This window comes from Podarcis muralis, chromosome 11 (genome assembly GCF_964188315.1).
Source record: "Podarcis muralis chromosome 11, rPodMur119.hap1.1, whole genome shotgun sequence".
NCBI classification, from domain to species: domain Eukaryota; kingdom Metazoa; phylum Chordata; class Lepidosauria; order Squamata; family Lacertidae; genus Podarcis; species Podarcis muralis.
In genome coordinates, this window is record NC_135665.1 from 1,964,471 (window position 1) to 1,981,429 (window position 16,959).

Sequence of the window (16,959 nt, forward strand, 5' to 3'; positions counted from 1 at the left end):
AACACACACATATTTCTGTAATTTTCAATTATTCATTTTAACGGTCATTTGTCATTTCCTTTTAAATATACAGGTTATGGTTATAATGTTCACAACTCTGCATGCACCTGGACCTTAGCTTTTGGACCATGTATTTTCATGGTTACAAACTTGTGTGGTAGAATTCTTAGGAAATTAATGCATGAAGAGGAAAACACCGTTTTAACTGGATCAACAATGTCAAGAACTTTGCCTTTCAGCCATAGATCACTAACTCTGATTTAGTTTTATATTTAGTTGTGATTTCCTGCCATAAAAACACTGCTGTTTTGTTGTGGGTTTTAAGTTCCCTTATCCTTATACGAATGTTATGTTGCTTTCATGGAAAAATTCTGCTTTCAATAAATTATAGACTGTGTCCAGCTAACTTGTTCCATTAGCACAAGGATTTCTGTTTGTGCTATGGACCTTCTCTCCTTTCTTACACCTTTGCCACTCCAAAACTTGCTCTGGTTCACCCCTACCCTCCAGAGCATATTAGGCGAAGTGTGCTGAGTGTGTGATGGGAAGTTCTTTTGCACAAGCAAAAAATCATTGCGCTGATTTAATGAATCATTAAACGTACCAACCTACGTGGGCTTTTTTTAAATGTGTTTAAATAAAGTGTGTGTTTTAAAGAGCTGTAAAATAATAGATAACTAAGTCTTATGGCAAAGTCTTTTGACTTGCAGAATGGGTACTTTTTATATGACACCCACATGCTTGTCATAACCACCTCTTGCCATTTGTCTATTTTTGTTTATGCTACATCTCGGCCTTTCTGTTCACTCCTTTCTTGGCATCTATTGACACATGCACTCAGTGAGGGTGTTTATGCACTGGCAGGTTATCAGGGATTTAGCACATGTCCATGATCTGTCTACAGGATGCTTCTCTTGACTAATTCCTAACTAAGATTTACTGGATCAGGCCCAGGAAGTTGTCTCAGAAACACATGCTGTTGCTTGGGATGTTCTTTGACTTACCAATGCCAGATGTTTGCATTTTCACCCACTCTGCTTTGTTAATGGGCATTTAATGCTTCGGGGCATTTATGTAATTGTCAAATTCTGTATTTTTTGCTTTTCATTTCCATCTGGCGTTACTCTCTGGGAGTGCGCTGCTGTATTCAGGTCCTCCTGGTGACTTCTCATAGGCATCTGGTTGGCTACTGTGAGACCACAAGGCTGGATTAGATAAGTCTTTGGCAGGATGTAGCGGGCTCTTCTTGTTTTCTGTGGTCACTCCTCATCATTCTCCCCCTTACAGCCCCAGGTAGATATATGCCTGACAACTTCAGATAACACTTCATGAAGCGTCAAAGTGCATTTTAATTTACGAAAGCTTATGCTGTAATAATCCACTTGTTAGTGTTGAAGGTGCCACACAATTGTCATTTTTGTTGCAACAGGCCACCCCAGCTACCCCTCAGGACCCTCCGGCTTGAATCTCTCAAACCTGCACTGGCCCCTTCTCCATCTGCTTGATGGGTACAGTGTGCGGCTTTGAGTCTGAATAGACTCAACATATTTCTCAGAGCACACTGAACATCTGGATAGCACACAAATAAATCTTCACAAGCTAGCTGAATGTTTACTCAGAAGTAAATCTCATTGTGTTCAATGGAGTTTACTCTCCAGGGATTGTTTAGGGACATCAGCCTAAATAACAGGAACAATACATTCAGACAATCTGAACTCAAAATCTACCTGAGATTAGAAGCCACACACCCCTGAACAAACTAAGCAATCTACATTCTTTCCAGCCCCAGTCTATACTTCTTAGAAGCTACACACAGAGAAATGTAGGTCTATGCTGATAATGGATCTGAGGAATTACACTCAAAGTGGTGCTGTTTATACTATCTACTCACAATCAGTAAATATGACAACAATGAACACTATTTACTCAGATACATAAACTATATTTTAATGGATGAAGGCAGGAGCAAGGGTGTCCAGGCCAGCTGGCATGAGAGGACTCTGCCAGTCTTCGTTTAATATAATATATTTGTTTAAGTGCTTAAATTGTAAACCATCTTGGCAGAAAGGCGGTACTGTATATAAATCCCATCAGTAAAATGCCCTTAGTTGGTCCATTTCATGTTTCCCACAGTAGGAAACACAACACGTAGGCTAATAGTTAGTGGAGAACAGTCTTCATCAGCTGGAAATAAGATACAAGGCATACAACCAATGAATGATAACAAAATGGTTGTATGCCTTGTATCTTATTTCCAGCTGGTGAAGTCTATTACAAAACAGTAGTATCATTCCGGAGACACTGTACTTTTGAGATGTCTTCCGTTGAAACTTTTGAAAGACTATTGAGAGACTTTACAGTGGAACCTCATGTTATGGACAGGATCCGTTCTGGAGGCCAAACTGCCATGTCTGCGCATGCGTGAGCGGTGAAACCTGGAAGTAACCCGTTTCGGTACTTCCGGGTTGCCGTGGGACACAACACGAAAACACGTAACCTGAAGCGGACGCAACATGAGGTATGACTGTGCTTTTGAAACTTTTGAGACGTCTTCTGTTGAAACTTTTGAGAGACTATTGTGAGACTGTCCTTAGACATCTGTTTTGAACACACGGCTTGACGGTCCACTCTAATACTCTGTTATATTGCACATATGAACTTTGATTGGCTTATTCCTATAATTTGAATGATATCATTATTCTATTATATATTTTCCACTAACTTTTAGCCTACGTGTTGTGTTTGTATTGTTGTGATTGGTTCTTATTGAAACACAGGGGTTTGTTTTTGGTTCCCACAGTAGAAAAGTTAAACTGTACAAATTTCTATAAAACTCCTGCAAAGGATTAACCCCTTTAACAATACCAGTTTCATTTGCAGCAGTGACTTGTTTTAACTTGTCACCTCCCTCATAATATAATTGCTGAGTATCCATGTGTAGCTGGTTGAGATTCTCATGGCTTAATTTCCAAAGTTGGTTGAGTTCACAGATGCTTCCAACAGGCAACTTTTACAAGCTGTTTTTGTGCATATATTTCTGTGGTTCTTTCATTGGGAAATATATCTCAAGTCCATCAAAGTAGATTTTTTACATTTGTGTTTTAAAAACATCTTTGTAATCCACCAGATAATTGACCGTTTTCAAGTTGGTGCTAATATATGAAGCACTTCATGCTGTCTAATACTGAGGAAAGGACTCTGCCCCCTGATTTCAGCTAATTTGACCAATGTTTGACAGTGCAACCAAATTTCTTGAACTTTTACCAATAATGCAATATAATTCTGATGCCCCCCAGCCACAGAATGTCATACATGACTCCAATGGTACTGGCTATGAAATGGTGCTGGCTGTCGTACCCCTGCTGACCCCCCGTGGTGTTCTGCTGCCTCCTCTCAAATGCAGCCTTTTATATCCATAGGAAATGGACCCAACGGACACTTAAGGTGAGCTGTACTTATAACAGCCAGTCACATTCCCCTCAGCGTATATATATTTTCTTTTTTCCTTTTACTCCTCCTACCTCTCCGTGCAACTACAGAGTCCTGCCCAGGACAAACTTCTTAAGCACAGACTGAGTTAACAAAATTTTTACCTTACAGAATTTTTACTTTACAATAAAGTTGTTAAGAAGGAAGTGGGTTGCTGTGTGCTTTGCAGGAGCCCTTCCTTAATTACAAGTTAAGTCATATAAAAAATACACATGTAGTTTGATTGTTGCTATGGTGATAATAAGCTGATGTCACAGAACAACTTTTAACAATTGATTATGTGTGTTGTCTCTTGCCAAAATGAATCATTGCAAAGAAGTTGTATCTGATTAGCGAATGATGGAAATTTTAATAGTTCATGCTCCTAATGTTGACTCTCTGCTTTTTGCTTTCTTTTAAAATGTGGGCTTGCATTTGATCTCTCTGCCCTCTCCTGTTTTTAAACACAGCTCTGCAGGGAAGGGACAAGGATTGCAGCTGTCGGGGAGGGGTCTCCCTGCCCCTGGTCCTGTCAGGGCTGGGCCCAGAGGTCTTGCTGTCTGGTGTGGAGGGGCAAAGGACACCCTCAGGGACGTGCTAGTGCCCAAGGCTGGTCAAATTGCTTTGCTCAGAAGCATCTCCCTGGCAAGCCCATGCAGAGCTTGAGGTCTGCACTGGGAGTCTTCTTGGAATAAAGTTATAAACTCAAACAAAAAAGCAGGCGGTCCCTGGTGGGCCTCTGGTGGGACAACTTCGTTGTCTGAGTGTACCCAGCTGTTCCCTGCCCCAGCCTGCTGACTGGGTGGGGCAGATCCACTTCACAAGCTTTATGGCAGACAGCAGAGTATTTGCTGCTTTTCCTCAGGCCACAAAATGTATTGGGCTTCTTGCATGTTCTGTGGGAGGTGTATCTAGTCAATCATAGCTGTGCATGATTGCCAGTAAGAGCAGACTCAGACTGGTCATGACCTCTCACCTTTGGGGAGGGAGGAAATAAGGGTTGTTTCCTGCTCCTCACTCTCCCCTTTGAACCATGTAGAATCATAGAGTTGGAAGGGACCCTGAGGATCATCTAGTCCAACCCCCTGCAGTGCAGCAATATGCAGCTGTCCCTTATGGGAATCAAACCTGCAACCTCTAACCAGCTGAGCTGGGGCTCCAGACTCAGACCGCGTGTTTGAGGCTAACTTTTGTACCTTGCCTGTGTTGCTGCTGCTGTGGTGTTGAATGATGAGTGAGTCCTGTGATTATTGTAAGTGAAGCATTTAAACTTACTAAAGTTGTGGTCTATTCAGTCTGAGGAGTAAAGGCAGGGGAGAACTATAAATGCTTAATACTGGCACAATTCATATTTCTCATTATTTGCAAACATGTCATAAATAACATGTTTTAAACTCTGCTTGGGGGTTGTTTTGGCTAACGAGCGAGTCAAGCCCTGCACACTTTTTTTTTTTAAATTCAGGCAGTCAGCCATTTTTCCTTTGTAGTGGGACTTCAGGATTAATTGGTATTCCCCAGTTATTTCCCAACATGTTTTGCATTCCTGTGGGCTCTTTTTATGTTACACATGGCAGCTGTGAATGGCTTCAGACAGAGTGAAGGTAGTTTGGGGATAGGGAAGAGATGGCTTGACGCTTTCCTTTCCAGTCATTTTGTCCCCTCAAAATCACCCCCAGTGGCTTTTTTCCTTGAGAGACAAAGCATCTGGAGAGGTGGAGCTTCACCCACACTGGTACCCAAAACTCAAACCAACTTCCCCAAAGCTTAGTTTGAGGAAATTGTAAATATCTACTGTGTACTGAATCATGCCATCAGTCCATCTAGCCCAGGTTTGTCTACTGTGATGCAAAATTGTGAAACTCAAAAAAGTTGAGAAAGTAGTTCTCAGAAACACAACTGTTAACTACTAATTGCAAAACTGTCTCTACCCAAAGCAAGAACAGAAAACAGTTCTGCAAAACATTTTCAGAACTTGCAATTTGCAACTATATCTGTAGCTATAGCTGCACACAGACCAATTTCTGAGTGGTGAGAGATTTCAGGATTTCCAACGCTTACCCAGGGTTCAGCTGCCTTGGAGTTAAGGTCAGCAGAGACTGTAGTGTCTTTGGGATACATATATGGTTTTACTTATACAGACATACATTCTGAGCATATGATGTAAGAGCTCAAAGCATTAACACCCCAACGGATCTTGATTCCCCATTAGGTTTTGAGGGAAGGCCCCACCGCAGACCATAGCTTGGGGATTCAGCTCACAGAGAAGGTTCAGTGCCTCTGTATCCTTTTAGTTCTTGGCATAACCAAAACTCACCCACAAACTAGCCTCCCTGGCCTGCTGATCTCCTTCTAGGTTCATATGGCATCCAGCTGAGCAGTGGCGAAGAGCAGTGGGGGTGGAGAGCAGGCGGGGGCGTGGCTGGCGCGCGTCCCAGGGGTGTGACACTGTAGCACCCTGCTTGTGGTTAACGCTTAGCTGGAATGAAATATTCAACCCAGCAACAGAGAAATTAAAATAATAATTTATTTGTCAGACAAATAAATGATAGGCACAGTGGTATATGGTTACCAAAAGCTCTGCCCACTCCAGCCCTGATGGCCAGCACTTATATTTCCTCAGCCCAGCCCCCTTGCTCCTCCTTTGGCTGCCTCTGTCCAATCAGCCTGGTTGAAATTCCTATTGGCTGTTTGCTAGAACCAATCATAAAAGATACACCCACTTCCTATTACCTTTTATGGGAGACAAAGAGCTATATTTCCTTCTATCCATAAATGGCAGACAAGTAGCCATATATCTTACATTTGCCTCGACAAGGCACCTTAATTACCAGATCACCTTTTGCCCTTTTGCCCCTACACTCCAAAACAAATGGCTAAAACAGATGGCTCATGGTTTTAAATTCTATCTAAACAGAGATCTTGGGTTCACATTCTCACACACCATCAATGAAATAAGAATCTAACATAAGAATCTAACATTTCTTACTTTCTAAATCCTTTGCATAATTACATTAAGCCAATAAATTTCATACATAACATAGATAGCTTTTTAGAAGAAAAGGAACTCAGTAAAAACAGCTTCAAAAGCAACCTCTTATTTACAACCCCCTTTCCCAGCCAGCTGCTTTTCCTATTAGCTCTTGCCCTTTAACCTTAAGAAAATATGGCTCGAATCTGATGGGAGGCACATGGTATTATTTTCTGTTAAACAATAAATCTTACTATTTACCAACTCTTAATTAGTGTTTTTGCAGCTTGATTGTATTCTGTAATATGTAGGGTCAATGTAACCTTCCTGACATGCTCCCAGCCTGTAATACCCTTTTACAACTTTGAGAAACGTGTCTCCTGCTACTGCTATAAATCAGGGGGGCCCTTGTCCAGGAGAGCAGGAAGATAAACAACTGCCAGAGTACTTAGCCAGCTGGTTTCTGCCTGGCATGAAACATACAAACATTTGCAAATATATTTTAAAGCTCATTTTAAAATACAGGCCTTGATCAGATGCCTCAACACGTGTCCTGGGGATGTGATGTGTGTCCCGGGGGCATGGCGAGGATGGGGTAACAAGGACTTTTAAAACTTTCCCACCATATCCCAGAATACAGTTCGTACAGCATCATTGCTACATCATTGCTACATCACTGACATGTCACAAAAGGGGAGGAGAGACAGGGGTTACACTAGTTTAACCCTGGCAGACATGTCCAGACAAGTCCTTGGTACAAGATTAGCATAAGCAGACATGGCAGGGCAAGACCCAGGTATGTTTGGATCCCTTGGCAAATCTGGTGATGGGATTAGGCTTTCCTTGGCCAACAATCAACTCAGCAATTGTCACCTCTGGGAACTTCCTGGAGTCCTTTTTCAAGAGGAAAATAGCTTTGGAATGGAGGAAATTGGCAAAGGAGTTGATTTTATATCATTGTTAAAGCTAGGTAACTTCACTGAGCTGTCAAGTCAAAAAGATACATTTATGCATAATATTTGTAACATTTAACAACTTTAAAGATGTGCCCCCCCTGTGATTTCCGTAACATTTTCCCAACTTTGTTCTGTAAAATAAAACTTTCTTGTTTGCTCAACTTCTGCCTGAGTCTCCAAGTTTACCCTCTCACACACAAAAATATATAAAATAACCCATGGTGTTTAAGTGTAGACGTATACAGAGGAGGTGATTCACCATACTTGGTGCGCAGCCGTGGGATCTGCTGTGCTCCCTGCTCCAGCTCTGGTCAAACTATGAATCCCCCTCTCTCAGCAGATAGAAGCATTCACATAGGGGAGATCTAGTCAGGGATCTCTTTTGTTTTGTCTAGTTGGGCCTGTAATTGGATCTTCCTTTTTAAAAAATGCAGCTGCAACACCCCCCCCCCCTACAGATCAGGATGCTGGTGGTGGTCCAGGGAAGGGGGTTTAATTATAACCTGAATGCTCCCCACCCATATTGTTATTTGCCCACTGAAGTAATCAGTTCTTGTATAGATCTTTTTTTTCCTTCAAATTTTTTTATTGCTTTTCCAATTTTATAAGAAAACAAGACATTATAAAACACAACAAATGAAAAAACATTACAGTACAAAAGGAAGACAAAAAAGAGTTATTTCTTCCAAAATCCAAATTACCTTAAATTGTTAATTGACTTCCTTGAGTCCCCCTTAACTGAATTTCATTGTATCACCTTGTAACAGTTCTCCAAAATCATATTTCTATTGAAATTGACTCCTACCATTTACTCCTCTCTTTTAATAGTATTATAATCCTTAATGTTATACAACACATTATTAATCTAGTCCTTAGCCTATTTATTACTTTCAAGTGACTTCTAATTATCTTATATTACAATATTTAGCTAGATATTCTTTAAATTTCTTCTAATCTTCTTGTGCCTCCTCTTCTTTCTGGTCCTGGATTCTTCCAGTCAGGTCGGCCAGCTCCAAAAAGTCCAACATCTTCATCTGCCATTCATCTATTGTTGGTATTTCTTGCGATTTCCAATTTTTGGCCAATAAAAGTCTTGCCGCTGTGGTGGCATACAAAAACAGCCTAACATCTTTTTCGGGCAGTTCTAATCCTATTATTCCAAGGAGAAAGGCTTCTGGTTGCTTAATAAATGTATTTTTCAACATTTTTTCCCAATTCATTATAATTCCCCCCCCCGAAGTCTTTCTCCTTAGGACACGTCCACCACATATGGTAAAAGGTACCTTATTTTTCTTTACATTTCCAACATTTGTTATCATTAGTATGGTATATCTTTGCTAGTTTCACTGGGGTTAAATATCATCTATACATCAATTTAATGATATTTTCTTTTAGTACAGTACATGCAGTAAACTTAACCCCTTTCTTCCAAAGCCTTTCCCAATCTTCCAACATTATATTGTGTCCAACATCTCTTGCCCAGTCAATCATCACAGATTTAACTTGTTCATTCTTTGTATGCCATTCCAACAATAAGTTATACATTTTAGAAAGATTTTTTACATTGGTATCTAACAACTCCGTTTCCAATTTGGATTTTTCTGTTGCAAAACCATTTTTCTTATCACGCTTATACAGTTCATTAATTTGATAATGTTGTAACCAACCATCTAATTTATCTTTAATTTGGTCAAATGATCTTAATTTAAATCCTTCGTTATCTTTCAACAATAAATCAGCATATTTCAACCATTTACTCTCCATATTTAACTTTTTCTGGGCCTTTGCTTCCATTGGTGAAAGCCACCTGGGTGTTTTTCTTTCTAAGAGATCTTTATATCTTATCCAAACATTATATAAAGATTTTCTAATTACATGATTTTTAAAACCTTTATGGGCCGTTATCTTGTCATACCATAAATATGTGTGCCAACCAAATAAATGGTCAAATCCTTCCAAATCTAACAAATCAGCATTATCTAGTTGAATCCATTCCTTAATCCATCAGAAAGCCTCGGCTTCAAAATATATCTTTGAGTCTGGCAGGGAAAATCCCCCTCTTTCTTGTATAGATCTTGCATAGTTTGCTTCAGAGGGAAAACAGCTATGAGGGAGTGGGAAATTCAAGTAAAAAACCAACACTGTGAGTGATGGGAAAAGGTATCATAACCCTGTTCTGAATGATGGTGCCTGCATTTATCATTTATTTATTTTTAAATTGGAAAATCTGTTCACAGTTCTTCCCTCTAGTCCTGTCCCACCTAGTTTGGAGTGTGTTTATTCATTGCTGTAGGACTGGATTAGGGAATTTAATTTCCTTGCAAACTACTAGAAAGTGAAGTGTAAGTTCTGCTCTGCAGGTCAGGAGACCTGCTTCCTGCAGTGGCTGAGGCACATTCTGTAGCAGAACTCCACTGAATTTCACATTAAAGTGTGAGTTCTCTGGGGGAGCGGAAATGTGGGAAATAAATTATACTTTACCATAAGTTTGGTTCTGGCTCATTTCCCCCCACTCCCTTTGCAAAAGAAAACCATGGACAATTTCTGTATTCTATGATGCTAAGTAGGCTCTTACTGCCTTTTTTCATATGGGTATGAACAGGCTCGTTCTACTGCAAACTCCAGATTTCTTTTGAAGGGGCTCTGAAGAACATGCAGCCCCAGTACTATTTTATGCTTACAGTCTCCAAAAGGTTGCATGTGCAAGCCCAGGAATCCATACTGTCCTGGTTCTGCCATCCTAGTGAAACTCGTCCTTAAAAATGCTGGGAATCAAAGGACACTACATTATATATGGATTATATCTACTATATACAGATGGACACTGAGGTGTTATCTACATAGCCTTGGGCTTGCTTTCATTTCTGTATGAGTTCCCAGGGCATGGACTAAAGGCACAGGGTGCAGTATCCTTTGCTGGAGTTAAGGAGGCAAGTAGGAGCGTAGCAGGGGTGGACTTGGGTCTTTCACATTTCAGCAGTACCCGGAGTGAGGCCAACATTTGGGGCCTTGCCCCCCGCCTTCTGTTCTGCTCAATTCCCTATGTCACAGTTGCAACGCCCCTGGGCTTGGCACCCAGTGCAGCAGAACTGATCGTGCTGCCCTAGATCTGCCTCTGGGTGCAGCAAGAGATTTTTCACTGCTGGAGCAGAGGCAAACTCTGGGGAGGCAGGAGGGTTGGGTGCCATAATAGAGGCGCGCAGGAACGTTTTGGTATGTGGTCATGACAAAAATAAACCCCAAGCACCCTCTTGCCCGCCCCCCCACTTCTGCCAGCTGTCCGACATCAGCCGCAATAACTGGTGTGGCAGAAGCAATATTCGGACTCTGCAGTTTACAAATGTGCTGGAATTCCCCTGACATTTAAGACTGTTCACATCTTTATCTCTTGTATTTCTTGCCTGCGTTTACCATTTCTTTGGTGGGACCTATTTGGTGGGACCCTTGCTTGTCTTTTGCCTAAGATGCAAATGATAGCAATTTGAGAAATAAAATAAAAATTCACATGGGAAAAGAGCTGCCTCCTACTGGCCGAGTCCATTTAGCACAGTACTAATCTGCATGGACTCCACAGGATTTTAGGCAGGACTATCCCAGTTCTGTCTGGAGCCCTTCTGCATGTTAGCAGATGTTCTGCCAGGGAACCACAGCCCTCGCTGGGAAGGCCCACTGGTTTTCTGCTGTTGTCAGCCCTGGGGCCATAAGGGAAGGCTGCTTTGGAATCCCAACTGCACCTCTTGAGCCTGGGAGAAGGAGGGGGAATATAATTTGTAAATTAGCTCTTTGCCCCCTTGGGCTGGGTGTCTCATTGGCACGAGTGGATTACCATATAAGGACAGAGAGGTGTGTGTGTGTGGGGGGGACCATCCTGTGGAGGAAATTTTGTCCTCTCTTCAAGGCCTGGAGATTGCAGCCTGACTGGGACAAAGGGGTTTATCTCGAGAGCGCAGCTGAAGCAGCTGGACCTGAGGCCTACTTGATAAGCTTGTCGCTTGTGGTGTTCCAGGCAGGAGGGAGGCTCAGCCTGAGGGATGTTGAAGGAAAGATCCCAGCTGGAAGAAGACAGAGGCTGCCTCCAGGCAGATCTTTTACCCACTGATGTGCATTTGTAGTGGATTGGGACTGGACTGTCTGCACCTCCTCCCGCTTCATCAATAGTTCTGTGCACCATTGCCTTTGCACTTGCATTGTCCCCCCACACTCCCGCCCTTGCAACTGCCAGCACTCTTGCCAGCGCTAGCCTTCCTGCCAGCTACTGCCTTGCTGAAGTTGGGCAGTGAAGAGGGTGGAGGGTTGGAGAAAAGGCTCTGCATTCCTATTGCTGCCAGACCAGAGTCTCTGACTGTCAGGGAAGGATGTCTCCACCACGCCCAGCTAGGAGGCGGCACACGGGAGCAAGGACCTAAAGCAGGTAAACATCTCTGCTGCTGAATTTCACAGAGGAAAGAGTGACACCCTGTGGTGAGATTTATAGATTGACTCTGGATATAGAAAGGAGCTTTTCAAGGAAATTTGAACCAGATCTAACCTAAACAAATTTACAGTATCTCTTCACTAACCATTAACAAAAGCATATCTGGAAGATTCAGAGATCAAAGCTGAAATAAAAACTAAAATCATGAAGTATAAAAATAGAACACAGACATAAAATCTTAAAACATTTTAAACAGCATCAGAATAAAACTTGCAACAGTAAAAAAGTGCAAATAACTTAGAAAGCATTAAAATGGAGGAAATAAAAAGGTATCCATCTCATTGCATGTGCCTGCCAAGCCTTTCCGGGGAGGGCATCCAGCAACCAGAAATTATTGGCATCTGCTTGCCTTGGGAGACAATGGAGTGTCCCTCTGGGGGTGAAGTCAGACTGCTCCATTAGCAGCACTGAAGTGGCCTTCCTGGGACACAAGCCTGGGCAGTGTGTCTGGAGGTCCTGGGCTGGTCAGATGCCAAGACCCCTCTCAGCCTCACTGATGTGGTCCAAAGGAAAGCAGAGCAATGCATTGGGCACCAGCTTGGCTGCAGGAGCTGCCGGTGTGGGAATGTTGAGGGTGGCAGGATATATGGTTTCCACCAAGTAAAGTACTCAAGTCTCATTATATTCTGTGGCTGGAATTAAATAAACAGCATGGGATTGACTTAATGTGCCTTGTGCAAGGACTTCTGATAAAGAAGCACCTTTGAGTTTGCTGGCCTGGCCATTTGTCACTTAACTTGGTAGGATTCTTCCAGTCCTGAAAAAAGTAAATTTCAAATTTATGACAAGAGGATAATTTTCAGTAAGAATAACTGAGTTCATCTTCTGGAATCCACAGCAGACAGCTCTTGAAGCATGAAGCCCAAGAAAATTTGTGCTGACTGTTACAAACAATAATTGTATTACATAGAAATGAAATTCAGAGCTAATCTGAAAAGAAAAGGAATAAACTCATCATGCAGATGCATTACAATAGATTCCATTGTACAAACTCAGTTAAACAATTGTTTTGCATTACGTTACTCATTTTACCACTGGCAGCTCACTAGAAGCACTAACCACAATAAAATGAACTATGTATTGTTTGTGAGGTTGAGTGCCTCAGCTTCTAAATGACATTTGAGGGGATTAGACAAATTAATGCAATAAATGTCAGGTAGTCATGTTGGACATACCCTACCTTTTTTCCTTTTCTTATTTATTTATTTATATTGGGTTTTATTAACAAGAATAATGTTATACAAATAAGTAAACCAAGTTATCTCATGTCATTTGTATATTACAAAAATAGCATAATAAATGTGTAAAAATATCTACAAAATTTGTTTCATTATTAGTGGTCAGTGTATAAGTTCTTGGTTTCATGAATTGGTTTAAGCAATTAGGAAGAAGAAGAAAAGGGGCGAGGAAGAGGGGGAGGGGAATGGTGAGTGGGGTGGGGTCAGGTGGTAATACTTCTATTCTTCTACTTAGTGGGGGGGGGGTTGTGTCAGCGTCACTTGTATCCACTTGTTGTATTTCCTTTTTTAAAAATTTTTTTTATTCAAAGTTATAACAAGACATATTATCCAAAAACATATCCTTATTCCCCCCCCCCCATTTTTCCTCCCTCCCCCCCACCAACCCCCACCCCCCGACTTCCCTCAGTTCCAGTCTTTGGTTTCTCTAATAATGCTGTTTTCTGCATGTTACAAAGTTGTATAGATCCTCAAACAGTTTAGCTGATTATTATCAGTAAAAAAATTGTGAATGTTTATTCAAAACCTGCCAAGGAGTCCAGTTCACTTTGTTGTGTCTTCAGATACTTTGTAAAGGGTTCCCATTCACCCTTAAAGTCACAGTTATCCTTGTCCCATAGCTTATATGTCAGTTTTACCAGTTCTGCATAGTCCATCAATTTTTCTTGCCATGATTCTTTAGTTGGGGTTTCTTCAGTCTTCCATCCTTGTGCTACTAGAACTCTCACGGCCATTGTCGCATGCATGAAAATGTTTTTCAACTTTTTTGGCAGGTCTTTCCCTACAATCCCCAACAAAAATGCCTCGGGTTTTTAAACAAATGTTAAATGGAACATTTTCTTCAATTCATTGTATATCATTTCCCAAAATTTTTTAATTACCTTACAATCCCACCACATATGATAAAATGTTCCCTCCTTTTCCTTACACTTCCAACGTATATTTGAACTAGTTTTGTACATTTCCCCTAACTGCACTGGTGTTGTGTACCATCTGTACATCATCTTCATGTAATTTTCCTTCAATAGGGAACAATCTGTAAATTTTAAGTCAGCTTTCCATAATTTAACCCAATCTTCCATCATAATGTTGTGACCTACATCTTGTGCCCATTTAATCATAACTGATTTTACCTCTTCATCTTTCGTCTCCCATTCTAATAGTATGCTGTATGTGGCCTTCAGTAGTTTCACTTTCCCTTCAATCACTTCCGTTTGAAACCTAGATCTAGTATAACTAAATCCTTTCTTACTGTCTTCTTTATGTGTTTCCACTTGTTGTATTTCCTTGGCGGTGAGAGGTTGGGGGTGGCCTAGGGTGTGGTTGGTTGTCTTTGGTTGGCTGTAGTGAGATTTGTTTGTGTGTGAGCATTTTTGAATCAGGCTAGCCAGATTGATTTGTATGCTGTCGGCGGATTCTTGTTGTTGTTGTCTTGTTGGACTGTGTATGTGATAAAGGGGAACCATACCAGGGTGAAGGTGTCTTCTTCTATTTGTCAGTTTCAGTTTATTGGTTAGTTTTTCTAATAAGGCTGTTTCCCATACTATTTGATACCTTTGGTCCATGCTTCCTCCTGACAAGTCTCTCCAGTGTCTGGCTATGATGTTTCTGGCTGCTGAGAGTAGGTGGGTTATAAGCTCTTTGTGGTGTGAGTGGGCATTATTATCTTGGAAGATGTTTAGTAGGGCCGGTTCTGGGGTGACTTCTAATACTTGCTTAGTTATTTTGCATATTTCTTGTATGATTCTTGTCCAGAAGAGTTGGATTTTGGGGCATTCCCATCACAGGTGGAGGTATGTGCCTGTGGAGGTGCATCCTCTCCAGCATTTTGGTGAGGTTCCTGGGCGTATTAGTATTCGTTTCCATGGTGTTAGGTACTATCTGTAAATGAGTTTCAGAGTGAATTCTTTTCTTTTTGCTGATATGGATTTAAAGGGAAGTTTAGAACACATTCCAGTCCATTGGATGGGGTTAATCTCATAGTCTATGTTGTCCTTCCATTGTTTTTTGATTACGTCAAGAGGGTTTGTGGGGTTTTGGAGCAGTATTTGGATATTATGGATACCATCCTTTTGTTGTGTCCCTTCATTGTTAGGAGGAGGTTTTCAAAGATTGTCAAGGGCCTAGTTGCTGCTGATTTTACTATTGGGTTGTTTAAGAGGGCATGTAATTGGTACAGTCATACCTCAGGTTACGAACGCTGCGGGTTGCGCGTTTTCGGGTTGCGGACCGTGCCGAACCCAGAAGTACTGGAACGGATTATTTCTTGGTTTCAGCACTCGCACATGTGCAGAAGCGCAAAATGACGTCACACGCATGCACAGAAGCGCCAAATTGCGTCACGTGCATGTGCAGATGCGGTGCTTCAGGCTGCGAATGCTGCGGGTTGTGAACGTGCCTCCCACATGGATCACGTTCGCAACCCGAGGTATGACTGTAGTGTGTTAGCCAGGGCATTTGAGTGTCCCCTAGTTTGTCTTGTATTTCTTGTGTTGATATGGGTTTGTTATTTTTGTAGAAGTCTGCTAGGTGGTATAAGCCTTTGGCTTGCCAGGTTTTTATCTGGAGGTTTTGTGCTGCGTGGTAGAATAGTGGCTGGTGTGGGGATTTTCCTTACTTTGTTTGGGAGGAATGGGTATGTTGTGGTGGGGGTATTTTCAATTGTGTCTCTTTCTAGATGTACACATTGTTTCGTCTCATTTTCTAAAATATTCTGTGGTGTACTTGGTTGGCAAAGTAATATGATTCTATGTTGGGGATTCCACATCCTCCTTCTGAGGAGGGGAGGTGCAGGTATTTGGGGCTTATTCTTGTTTTTTTGTGAGAGAATATAAATGAATGAATTTTTTCTGCCATTTGCAAAGTTGGGCTGGGGCAATCCAGACTGGGAGAGTTTGGAATAGGTAGGTTAATTTTGGGAGGGTGATCATTTTGATCATGGCTATTTTGTCTGAGAGAGTGAAATTCATGTTGTTCCATCTTTTTAGGTCTTTGTTAATTTGTCGCCACAGGGGCTTGTAGTTGTGGAGGTACAATTTATTGAGGTTTCTGGTTATTTGTACCCCTAGGTATCTGAACTTGGTGTGGCACAGTTTTATTTTGGTGACCTTCGTGAGTTCTTTTTGGGTGTGAGGAGGGGTGTTGAAGCACATAGCTTCTGACTTTGTAAAATTTACCTGTAGGCCCGACACCATTGCAAATGTGTTGAGTTCTCTGATTAGGGATATTGCTGTGTTTATGGGGTCTGGTGTTGTGACCATTAGATTGTCTGCAAAGAGCCCTAATTTATAGGTTCTGCCTTTTATTTCCACTCCCTTGATGTCTGTGGCTGCTCGGATTCAGATTGCTAAGGGTTCCAGAGAAAGGATGAATAGGAAGGGAGACAGTGGGCAGCCTTGTTTTGTTCCTCTTTAGATATTAGAGTCCATACTGTTGGTCCTACATTTTTCTGAGCCTTGGGAGTACAGTGGTACCTTGGGTTTCAAACTTAATTCGTTCCGGAGGTCCGTTCTTAACCCAAAACCGTTCTTAACCTGAGGTGCGCTTTCGCTAATGGGGCCTCCTGCTGCCACTGCACAGCCGGCACGTGATTTCCGTTCTCATCCTGGGGCAACATTCTCAACCCGAGGTACTACTTCTGGGTTAGCAGAGTTTGTAACCCGAAGTGTTTGTAACCCAAGGTACCACTGTATATTTGTTTGAGGATTTGTAAGATGTTGGGACCAAATTTCATGTTAGTTAGTACTGTACTGCTAATAGGTATTTCCACTCTAAGCAATCAAAAGCCTTGAGGATGTCTAGGGACATAATTGTCAGTGGGAGTTTAGTTGCCTTGCTGTGTTCAATTAGATTCAG